This window comes from Helicoverpa armigera, chromosome 1, assembly GCF_030705265.1.
Source record: "Helicoverpa armigera isolate CAAS_96S chromosome 1, ASM3070526v1, whole genome shotgun sequence".
Lineage (NCBI taxonomy): Eukaryota > Metazoa > Arthropoda > Insecta > Lepidoptera > Noctuidae > Helicoverpa > Helicoverpa armigera.
In genome coordinates this window covers 12,272,384-12,284,979 of record NC_087120.1, presented here as the reverse complement: position 1 = coordinate 12,284,979, position 12,596 = coordinate 12,272,384, and positions in this window count along the sequence as shown.

Below are 12,596 nucleotides of genomic sequence, written 5' to 3'. Positions count from 1 at the left end.
GCTACACATGGATAATGGTCACGTAGAACTTTGAGAAATTTAACTATGGTTCATTTTTCAGTTCCATTTCAAAAAAGGTTGAAAGGCGACGTAGGTTGTGGTTAGGCTCTTTGGGTAGGCAGCTGCTTACCTTGTTGGTTCGCTTCGTTCCTCATAGATGGCGCTGCCAGGCACATTTTCAACATTGCCCCGACCTATCTACTACCTATATGTATTTCCTCGAGTTTATTCCTATATTTTAGGCATTTTGTGATAGGTCTGATTTTATAATTTTTAGTTAATAAGTACAAGGTGTTGATTTGCATCTATGCAAAATTTCAGGAGGTTGACATAAAATACGTAAATAATCTGAAATAGCTAATATGCGATGCTTTTTTTGTCATAGTTTTTCAGAAGTAACCCAACTTTATGAATGAAATTTTGAATTATCACTGCGTATGGTTTGTGTTTGCGTATGTGTGAGGGCGCAGCACGGTTTTAAGGCCAGTTACACTCGCGCCGAGCTTAAAGACGGCATTAAGCAAAACTGAAAAAGTACCTAGATAACATGCCTATACCCTTTAATCACAGAAGGGAAATCGTCGTATTTATATTGTAACTTTGCTGTAGTGACGATATTAATTGACGAGGGGTCATAAACAAATAGTCATTCACAATAGTGCCTCCTTATTTTTCTATGAATACAATCATGCGCCCAAACATTCGGGAAAGTCTGAATATTTTATACACAATGCACTCATTTTAATCTAGTGACACTATCCCTCCATAATCAGAAAGTTTATCGTGACATACGCTTTACAAGGAGTAGAGGACACATCTCATCCCCATAGTCCATAGCATTAATTATTATTGAACAGTTCACTCATTAACTTTCCCTTCTATTACTTTATACTTTAAAAAGGAGTCATGTTCTGCCTAACCTTTTCTCTTACTATTTTGGGGGTCGATTTCCATTCTATACTGGATGGAACTGAGTACTAGTGTTTTACATGGAGCGACTGCTTATCTAACCTTCTCAATCGATCCATTTTAACTTCAGTAGAGTATGCGAATTAAAATTCTATTAGGTGGTAGGTTATTAAATGCATTTATTAAATATTTCTCAACATGAGAAAGCCTTTTCTCTACAAGGCAAAGTGACAGCCGATAAATAACTATTTATCAGGTGTGTAGCTTAGTCATAATAAATTAGAAAAGCGTTTATTTTTTACTAGAAATAACAACATTTTCAACAGCACTTTACGACCGCAATAATTGTTAGTGCTCGTCTAGAAATATAGCTCGAGGGAGCGCGTTTAACCTAACTATTATTATTTAACAAGTGCACTCTGTCCGTCCGTCATGATAATATTTATTGTTTGCAACAATATAATATTAAAAGGTTTGCGTTTATGTTCAGTTAATACCTTTAAGATTATACGTTGCGAGCGGCTGATCGTGGCTTTTACAATAAATAAATTCAGTTTGACGGTAAAATTGTATTATACGTTTTAATAAATACCGATATATAATGACAGGCCTTTGAACGTGCAGATTGCGAGGCAATGCTTTTGTAGAAAACAAAAAAAAAACTATCTAGTGTTCGTCTAATGGAGATTACCAGAATTGTAAGGGATTTCCTGTAGGTGGAGGGAAACCAAATATGCTTATCTCCGGAAATTACCAAAGTATGGAATGCCGAAAGCAACCTAATTGTTTATGCTCATATTAATTGAATTGTTATAGTACTTTTTGTCTGTTTTCGTCTTTGTACCCACTGGTTTTTTTTATTGAATTCATGGGGAGGAAAGGTATGTGGTGATGGTAAATATGAATACGCATTAATTTTTTTCAGCCAAACTTTATGGCGTACTTTATCATGCATATTTTTCTTAAAACGTAGCGTGTACTAACTTAAATAGCAAAAAACCCTTAAAACAGCAACAACAATTCGTCGATTGTACCAAGGTGTCGGCAGTAAACAAATCCATTGAAAATCTAATTCCGAATCCTGATAACATAATTTCAAGGGTGATTGAGCACCCACCACGCCTTAAAACCGACATTTTATATGATTTGGCAAGTACGGAACCCCGCTGAGCGTATTGCATTGAGCAGTTCTGTTGTCGCGTAGACCCTCGGGATACCACAGGGCGTGCTCTGCGGGCCCCTAATAGCTTGTTTAAATATTTTTCATTTTTAACTTTTTTCGCCTCCCGTCGCGAAGTAATGAAATCTAAGTAGTTCAATATTTTCGAGGGCGCCCTATGTGTTTTTTTGCAACTGTAGTAGACGTTGCATGCTTTGGGCGACAGAAAATTGATGATGATGTCAAATAAATTGTGTCTGCGTTTGTAAATATCTACCTATCGGATACATACATAATCTGTTCCTGGAGCAATTTAAGTAAATTAAATTGCATTATTTAATTATCTGTAAAAAAAATTCGGAAACGCTACAAATAAAATTGCTCAATCCGAAATGAATTACTTAAATCATATTGTACACCCACCAGTCCGTTGCCTACCTCGGAACTGACGTGTGCTTGGGTATCGTATATCGGCGCGCACCATGTAATTCTATGTCATAAATATTAGCGCAAATAATACATATTCGAGTTCAAATCGCTCCTTGATTGATGTCAAAGTATTCGCAACGCCGTGGTAACTTTGTGCGCTTTCAGTTCCCGACACACTCAAGACAAGATAATTTGTTAATATTATATCTTTCCTTTTTACGTAGATACGGATAAAAATATGGTCTGGGGTTTCTGGTTATTTTATTTTTGAGCAATTAATATCAAAATGTTTAACGACTTAAATATATAGTTGTAGAAGTCTACAATTAGCTAACATGTGAATTATTGTCTAATTATAATTTAAACATATTTTATACAATACCTTCTAGCTCAGATGGTTGTCTCTAAAACATTCTTCGATAAGTGAGCTATTTAACACCAAAATAGAATTTCAAATGGGATAAGTGGCTCCTGATATAAGCTAAATAATTTTCTGTTAAAGTAAAGCCACAAAAATATAGACGGAATCAATTGCTTTCCCACAGCCCGAGAAACTCGTGTGAACTCGCAAACTGACAGTTTATCCCAATTTGGGTTCTTGCCTGTTATTCTCGCCCTCGGCGTGTTCCAGTACCTAATAGTAATGTCAACGTGTTTCTGAATATGTTGAAACTTATAAAACAATTCCCTTGAGAAACCTGTGAAACTATCGTTTGGGCATACTCAGATGCAGACAGGTACACATTAGAGAACAGGCTGCTTATCAAAGTTTAGCGCAGCTTATTTTGATAGGGTTGAAATCCATCTATGGGCCATAACTGATTTCGAGAGATAGTAGTTATGATTGACTGATGGTGAAGAAAAACATCGTGAGAAAACCTATCGCCAACTGGTGATAATTATCATCAATTCCATCCCTGTATGAGTAGAGGTCGGTAGCCTGCAGGGGACGATAATAAGGCTGATGATGATGATGGCAATGAGTGCAAGTTTTCGCCACGGCATGCTTAGACTCTCTACTAGCATCAACATATTAATAAATAGCACCAGATTATTAATCATCACCAATGACGTACAGGAAAAACTTCAGAAGAAATTAGCTCAGGTCAAAAACTTAAATGATCTAGACATAATAATATCAGCAACATTGACCATATAAAGATCAATTTGAGTTCGATGAGAGTTGCACACCCGCCGCGAGCAAGCGCACTCCCTTATTAGGAATTATAAAAATATAATATGCCCTTGCACTTCTTGCTTTTTGTTTCGGTAGCCGCTACTCACCACAAATTATTATGTATTATAATAAGCGAGGTGCCACTGTCAGCGGGCACTTGTCTTTATTAGAAGGCAGCGGATTTAGGTGATGCAGTTATATTATGCCAATTTCCCCTAAATCTCAGTTATGTCCGCTCTCAAACTATCCTTCCTCCACATTAGATTTCAATTTCATTATCGGTTCAGAGGTTTTGGTGAATGCACGACAGGCAGATAGACAGAATTTATGTTAGGATATTCGCCAGACTGATTTCTGCTTGTAAGGCGTTCAAAGGATCACCTATATGGAGACTAAGGTACGCTTTGTATCACTCTCTTAGTGAAATTGGTATATCCATCAACATCGAAGTGAGCTATCAGGTGTTGTGCCACGAAGGAAGGAAGGATACCGGAGATGCCATAATAAAGGCAGGTGCCTTCTTGTAGGTCAATCAACGTACAACAGGCGTGATCAATAACGAGGCGTTGGGGTTCCTGGTCATAACAAAACAAATCAGTCAAAGATTGGTGTTGATTGTTTGTTGACTTTGTTTTGACAATAATGGGTGGGTTCCATAGAAGGCGTGTAAGGTCGGAGCTAGTAATGTTCCTCGTCCTCCGAACACCTGCATTTTGGCACGCTACTTTCTTAGGAGCGTTAACAACAAATTACCAAAACTTTTCATTCTTTCCGTTACGTTTTTCAATCTCCTTAACGCAACCCGCTCCGCTTTCTATACGACCTATCTATCTACATTGGAATATACACAAGCGTGAGCATCATTACTTTTTTACTGTAATTACGTTTTTGAATTATTATTCCTATAATTAAAATACTCTTGCAAGGCGTTTGGGTTAGCTCGTGGAAGGTTCCATACATTTTTGGAGTCAGTACACGACTTTTTGCATTCATGAAATGCAAATGAAGAATTTGAGACCAATGCGAACGTACCATTAATGGTACACTTTGTTGTAATCTATATTGTTTCATCACAAATCAGACGGCGTGAATGAATATTTAGTTATGATCTTAATTCTCAAATATTATAACTAAAGTAGATATTTAGACGGATGGGTACCTACAATAGCTTTCTGTCTAAACCTTATCTTCACTAAAACATCTTATACCAGCTAGATATTATGTTTTACAAACGTTCCAATAGTATGTAGAAATTCAAGACCTATGAAGATTAAGTGTTTCACAAATTATTACTTGTTACAATAAAGTACGTTTACCAGTAACAGAACCTAAGTGTACGTTAAAAATCAAAAACCATCACTTCGCTCCTTGTAATAGGCACTTGGAGACAAGTCTATTATCATCTAATACTATGAAAAGATATGAGTACCTAGGCTTAAACCCTAGAATTTAAAAGAAAAAAAATATAATACATTTTCTATTCAAAGCTAGCCAAACGTGACAGCTAAATGATAGGCTGTCCTTCAAAGGGAAATATTAAAACTAGTATGTCCATTTGTCCATCTAGTAATTTGTGATTTCTATGGTAGTGGAGCGTTTAATATCTGTTAAACAAATAATGCACTTGTGTAAGGAGTGGGTCTAGCTAGACGGTAGTGGAACATGACTGGTAACTTCGCAAGTACCTTAGTCATCCTTTTTCCGTTTATGTTACTTTCCTCAGGAAATAAAAAATGTATAACTGAACATAAAAGGTTTCGACATCATATTGCACACCTAGGTCTAAGAGGGATTAATTAAAAAATCTACTTTTTTGGGTTTTGCATACTATCCAATTCTTTAAACGAATACCCATTAACCAAAAAAACAAAATAGATTTAAATATATGTTCTGGCTGAATACAATAAGCACTTTTCTATAAAACACAACGAACGAGGAAGGAAGAATCAGTATTTCGTCTTTCAAGTCTAGTCCTCTTTAGATGTGTGAGGTGTGCGATCTTATATCGCAGACACAGACCGCAGAAGCTAGTCCGCGAAAACAACAAAAATGTTTTAAATCGCACCAAACAGTTATTATGTCTGACTTCAATAACTTGAATGATTCTTTGTTACGTCGTAACTGGAGTATTACATGATCGTTGGCTATCGACACTGCATCCGCTGTTCCAATCAAGTTTTGTTTTTATTCATTAACCTTTGCTCTGACATAAATTACAAGACAATAGAATATCAACCGTGTTGAAGGGATCATGAGTACTGCTTAACTTTCCTGCAAAACTGCTAGTTAATGCATACCTTCTCTTACATTCTAATAGTACAAATTATTTGTGTCACCATTCCATTAAAGTTGTCTCAAAAGGGCTTCAGCGTATTGGCTTCCCGTTCCCCACGTTCGCCTTGCAAAAATCCTCTATAGTCCCGCTGTCTGGTGAAGACGTACCTACAAATAAAAAATCTGATTAAAGTTAAATCTCACTCAAGTTTAATATAGTATTTATCATCATCATCATCATCATCATGTCAGCTTTTTGTTGTCCGTGAGACAGACACCTGTATTCGTATTTATGTAAGAATTAGATCAAGCTCGTTTAAGGTCTATTCAAACCCAGTGTTGTCTATAGAACAAAGCGTTAGTTCCCTCTTCTAGTTGATAGCCATCAGAGGAATTCAAGATAACTCTAGATAGAAGGTATACGAGCTTCATGAATACAAGGTAGTGTTAGCATTAGCAGTCTTTAACAACTGACTAGGTATTAAAAATGACTCTTAAAAGTCATCGCCGTATATTTAAATTATTGCAAATTATACAAAGTGCGGCTAAATGAAGTCTTCAAAAACTAATTCCGAAATCGTTTTATGGCCTCTCCGGCACGGGTAATCGGAAAAATTACAAACTTGCGTTACAGGCTATTAAACAATTATATTTGCGGCAAAGAACATAAAATTGCATACAGTTGCGTGGTATCTTTTTTATGTTGCTTTGTGCAACTACATTTTAATTTATATAAAGTAAAGACATAAAGGTAAACTATATCATGTCATATTGATATAGTTTATATATTTCTGGTTGTAATAGTTTTCATCATTATCGTACTTTTATGTATTTAATTTAATTGAGTCTTTTTTTAAATGCCTTTACAATTATCTTGTTTATTGTTTATCCGGTGTTATGAATAACATGAAATAAAAAAAATATGTGTGATTAATCTATGTGTTTTATAAAATAATTGTTTTTACAAAAAATGCAATGATTAATACCCAAAGTTACTTAAAATTAGGAATGCATGAAATAATTATTAACGATGCGTAAAAAGGATTATTACAAGAAACGTAACATAGATATTATTTTACCAGCATAATTTAAACCTCTGTGGCTAGATAAACGTAGTGCTTGGTAGCCACGAATTGAAAGCACTAAAAACCAGCTCGCGATCCTGACCTTAAAGCAAAAAATCTTAATAAAACGTCTCGTCTATCCACGGATCGTGAGAAAGTCATAATAAACATATCAATTTTAAGATCGATCGGCTTTCTCGTGATGCCTAACTGTTTATTAGTACCCTATATAAAGGGTTAGTAAGTATAGCGAGGTTCTGCAGTAGCCATATTTATTGAAATTACTTACAATTTGATTGTGGAGTGTAATAATGGCCTGCAAGTCGGTAGCTTCGTTCGCCTTAATATCAGGCCGCATTTTGTGAGTAACCACTAGAATTAGATGGTTTATATGTTAACGATTTAGTGGGTCTCGAAGCGAGTCGTGTGCAGGTAGTCTAAAGTTATTCTCCTGTCTTCATGCTTGCCTAGTAATCTCAGGAATTCATAATTAATGTACCTTCTACAATGGCGGTGTAAACTTTGAACGATGCAAACTTTTTTACAGATGTAATCAGGAAGCACATGATTAACAAAACCCTTTACTACTTCCTTGATACGTTTTTCTTATGTTTATGCTTGATTCTTGTTTTTTTGTAAGACCATGTATGCTGCCCCACTTCTGTGTAAAGACTTATCCCATCTCTATCCATCTTTACGTTGAGGCTAAATAATTGGCGGGGAAAGTGTCCAAGTCTGCTTCTAGGTTGCCTACCATCTTCAAAGGGTCCAACGGGTGGCGACCTTCATCCCCTTATTGTGTATAAGGTAGATGATAATATGATATTTCCATGACAAAGTCTCACTTGGTACCTATCCTAAAAAAACTTCTGCTGACGAACTGAAAAACTTCTACTGCCTATCCTAACATTTTAAAGTGGTCGGTCATCTCAGCTTGTCAAGTTCGTAGCTGTCCATTTTAAGTGAAATCGCAAATCTTGTAATCAAGTAATGCCAAATCAAATCACTGTTGTCCTAATTAAGCCTGGCCGCATAAAAAGTTCTCAGTTACCAGAAACCTTGAAACATTAGTTTTTCAGGCCACAACTTGTAGGAACCCCGCAACTAACAACATAAAGTACCCAGTTATTCAAACTTTGCCCGGTATTCAAGCTAATACTTATTCTTATTTGTCTAGCTCGTTGAAAGCCAGGCATACCGGTAGGAGCCCGACAATTAATCATTGAGATAACCCACCAATGAAGGAAGGAAGTATGCAACATTTATATTTTGTATGACAAAATACCTAGCGGTTTGATCCGGACATAAAAACTCAAACAGTCCGCGTGTTAGGGATTGAACATTCTGGTATGTCATGTCGATAATTTTGATCATTTAATATCTTAGAAATGATTATTTCGTTTATTTTTATTATTTTTTCTCGTTTCGACTTCATTTAATATTACTATCAGAGCTTCACAGCATCCTCCTACTTCTACATTTTTATTGCTTCATAACTAATTTTCTCGGAAGTCTTATTCTTCTTGCAAAGAAGTGTACTTTGCTAAAATTGAAAACTGGGTTGATTTAACTTACATTTTTAGTGGATCATCTCTAAGGAATTAAATATAATTCAGGCACCGTTAATGAAAAGTACGTACCTAGTGGAGTACCAAGAGTCTTTCTCTTATTGTAAAAAGTTAAATTGATCGTGTTTTTTATGTTCACACTCACAACAACCATTTGTGGCCAGTAAACACCATATTCAAGACATTCCCTGACAATTTAAAACATCGTCATTATCGATATACTCGCTCGAGCAACACGTAACATCACTACCGTTTCACATTTGAGCCTTTCGCGTAGTCGCTTATCGGTCTCGTTTTACATTTTTATTGCAAGCGGATACGGGCGGCGCTGTGGTGGCGTTATTATTTCTCCCTACAATTATTGCTTAGAGAAGTCCGGTCGGCGGGCGGGCGTCGCGATTGTCGTGCGAATGTTTCAATGCTAGTTTTTGCTTGATACACGCGACTGGGATATGCCGCTATCGTACTTTAGAACATATTCGAGAATTAATTTTGAGGTGCGTTTGAGGCGTGGTTAGCTCTTTTTTAAGAAAAGATCTTTTGTAATGCTGAGTCTCCTAATTATTTAAACGCAAATAACTTCTTTGATTTGACAAAATATTCTCGGTAGATTTAACCGATTTTGATAGTCTGAAGATGATGTGCAGGGTTTGAGAAGGAGGCCACATTTCACATTAAGTAATTACTCTGGTGTTTGAAGTTATTCTCTCCATTTCAATGTGCATATTTACCTATAAAAATATATATAATTCTATAATATACTAGGTACATACCTACTGTGACAACTTAACAGTAACACAAGGAGACGAAACAGACGACATCAAATATTAATTTTATGTTCCATGATAATGTTTTCTTTAATACCTACGTACCTACATGGCAGAGGTATTTGGAATGCAGTTTAACAGGGTGCAACTCCCTCGACTGCATACATGTAGCATACCTACTAGCGGTTTCTATATGGCCCCATTGAAAGGAAACACTTAACATTGATTAAAATATTTCTGTACTTCTTTACCTAGCTAATTATTGTGAGGTTCTAGTTGAAAACATTCTTTTTAGATTCAAATATGAATACCTACATGACTTTTTAAGCTATGATAAGCACTTTTAACACAGGTTTTAGGTTGATCGGTTAAAGCTTAAGCAACGCTTGCCACGACAAAGGTACTGTGGGCCAAGGTACGTTAAATTGTGGTTCACTGCCATATCTATCTTTGGAAGAAATTACTATGTTGTGAAGTTAAAGCCAAAAAGTCTTAACCACTCCTACCATGTATCATGTAGTATCGGGTTGCCCTTGTGACTGTTGTAAGAGAAGTAGTTGCTACATGTGCACTTGCAATTAAAATCATCATCGGTAAGTTGAGACTGTAGGGGGACTCCAACGTGATTGGGAAAGGGTCAGCAGACCAGGCAGTCTTTAGATTTGATATTTTTCGTTAGTAGACCGTACACTGTACAGCAAGCGTGGCGATTAATGCTCAAACCTTCTCCGTGTGAAAGGAGGCCTGTGCCCAGCAGTGGGACGATAAAAAGGCTGTAACAGTAACAGACCGTACATAACATATTATGCATAAGCTCACATCTCAAGGGTAATAGAGGTTGCACAAACCGTTAAAAAGTAAAAACCAGGTTAAATATCATATCAGTTGCGCCTAGACGTGCTGCAGATTAGATTTCCAGTTGATTGGCGAACGCAGTAGCTGCCAAACATTGTACAATCGATAGCCGGTACTAATTAAACATTGTTCAGCTCAAATTGGAAACCTGCTTGAAACTGTACAATGTACATACTTGTGTCGTATGAGCGCGTTTGGCCCGGCTTGATTTACACCTATCATTTGTATTTCATAAATGTATCGGGGTCTGCGCAGGGATGTTCAAACACCAGGCGCACTGTTTGAGTAAGATAGCGCTACGAGCGCCCTGTATATAGCCGTCCCATTTTAGTAAAGAAACTTAGTTTTCACACATCAATGCCTGCAAATAGAAGTGTACCTACATTACTGAAAGGTATATTGCAAAAATTCGGGTAAAGTTTTGATTAGTACAGTTTATTTCGATTTTCTTCATGTCCGGCATTATCGGGTGAACAAAAACTCCTTTTGCAAAGATAGCTGATCCGTTTCTTTCTTTTGATTTTGGACCCGCATTTGTCACTCTCTTTCATAAATACGAGTATGTTCTTATCTACTAGCGTTAGAAACAAGAATATTACAGAAGTAGGTCACTACTTTTTATATTCCTATGTATAACAGCACCTTTAATAGGATTACAGGATTATTTTATATTGGCGCAATCTCTTTAAATCAGTATTTTCTCTCTATATTTTTTTATCGTGCTGCATTCATATGTCCGCTTAATTAGATCCGATGACATCTGTCATACATTATAAAATTACAGTCTTACTTATAAACGTGAATTAAATAATAAGTTACACTTAAGGGGTGTTTAAGAAAAAATCTTGCTTATAAACGTGGCTTAACTAAATCATTTTCTTAGAAATGTTAATCTGGAAACTCATTGTGTCTTATTTAGAAACAGTTAGGTACCTGTATTTGTATATAATTAAAAGATGAGGTACAACCCTACTTGTCTGCGATTGTGCGAGAGGTACAGACATGCATTCGTTTTGATTGATTGACTGTAACATTTGATGTTAGTTTCTCCAATTTAATGTAATAAAGGTCAGAATCTTATAAGAATTCATCATGACTGTCTGTCTTCAGAACGCAGGGCACTAGTTGATCTAATAATCACACAAACTTATTATCGTAAGGCAACCTCAGGCGTTCAATTACGATCCCACCCGATACAACTTTATAAGCCACTAATTTTTTACCCGCGGTTTTATCCGCGTCTATTGAGAACTACTGCTCGTACAGGGATAAAATATAGCCATGTCACTCGGGAAGAGTGTAACTTTCCAATAGTGAAAAGTTTTACAAATCGCTTCAATAGTTTCGGAGCCTTTAGGGTACAAACACACAAACAAAAAAATTTTCAAATTCATTATATGTATTACTTTACATATGCATAGAAGATGTGCACATTCTATACATACCACATGAAAGAAGCTTTTCACATTTAGTACCTAAATAGGTATTCTTATGGGCGTAAGAGGGACCAGTAAAAGTTGCGAGGCGCGGTGCTGGAAGGGCGTAACCGCCTTGCAATATCCGCGCGGAAGGATACCAGACCTCCCTACTAACTGTGAATTAACGTTCTAGGATAATTATTTCTCTCAATAACGCTATGTATGTATAAACCTATGTATTTTTGTCTAGGTATACAGTATATGGTATATTTTTTTGGTGTTTTTTTCTCATTGCTTTCGTATTCAAAATATTATCCTCCACTTTTATTCAGTACCTAAGTTTGGAGACAGAAACAAAAATGTAATTAAATGACTAGTTATTTAAGTCTTAGGTCTACTTAAATATATGTCTACAATATGTACAAGATGCACTGTAGATACATCGATTCATCACAATCCAATATCTGTTTATTAAAGTATAGGAGGCCCGAGAAAATTAAATAATCTTCCCCACGAAAATAAATTGCAATAAGGCGAAAACCGCCGTCGTCAAGTGTAAAGTATTTTAAATTACATCAGTTTACTAACAACCAATAGGAGGACGGGGAGCGTGGAGCGCGTGGTGTTCAACCAATAGGATACGAGGATTTGAATTTGGAATTTTACGCTATAAAACGCGGGTAGTGTCAGTAATTGTTTGGTATCGAGTGGCCTTGGGGTGAATCATATTGCTGAGAACATTGCAAGTTTTGTTTATTTATTTACTAGAGTCTAGTCTGATCCATGCTGTACATATAATTGTTAGAGAGTACTTTTATAGGAACTTTGTAAATCTGCTCTATGTGCGATGTTTCACCCGACTGGCTACCTATATGAAGTTCAGAAGCGCAGATTTCAGCTTGAGCGGTGCAGATAGATTCGACTTAATTGTCAATAAATATTTACTAATTATACCTAGGCACATGTTTTTGGTATA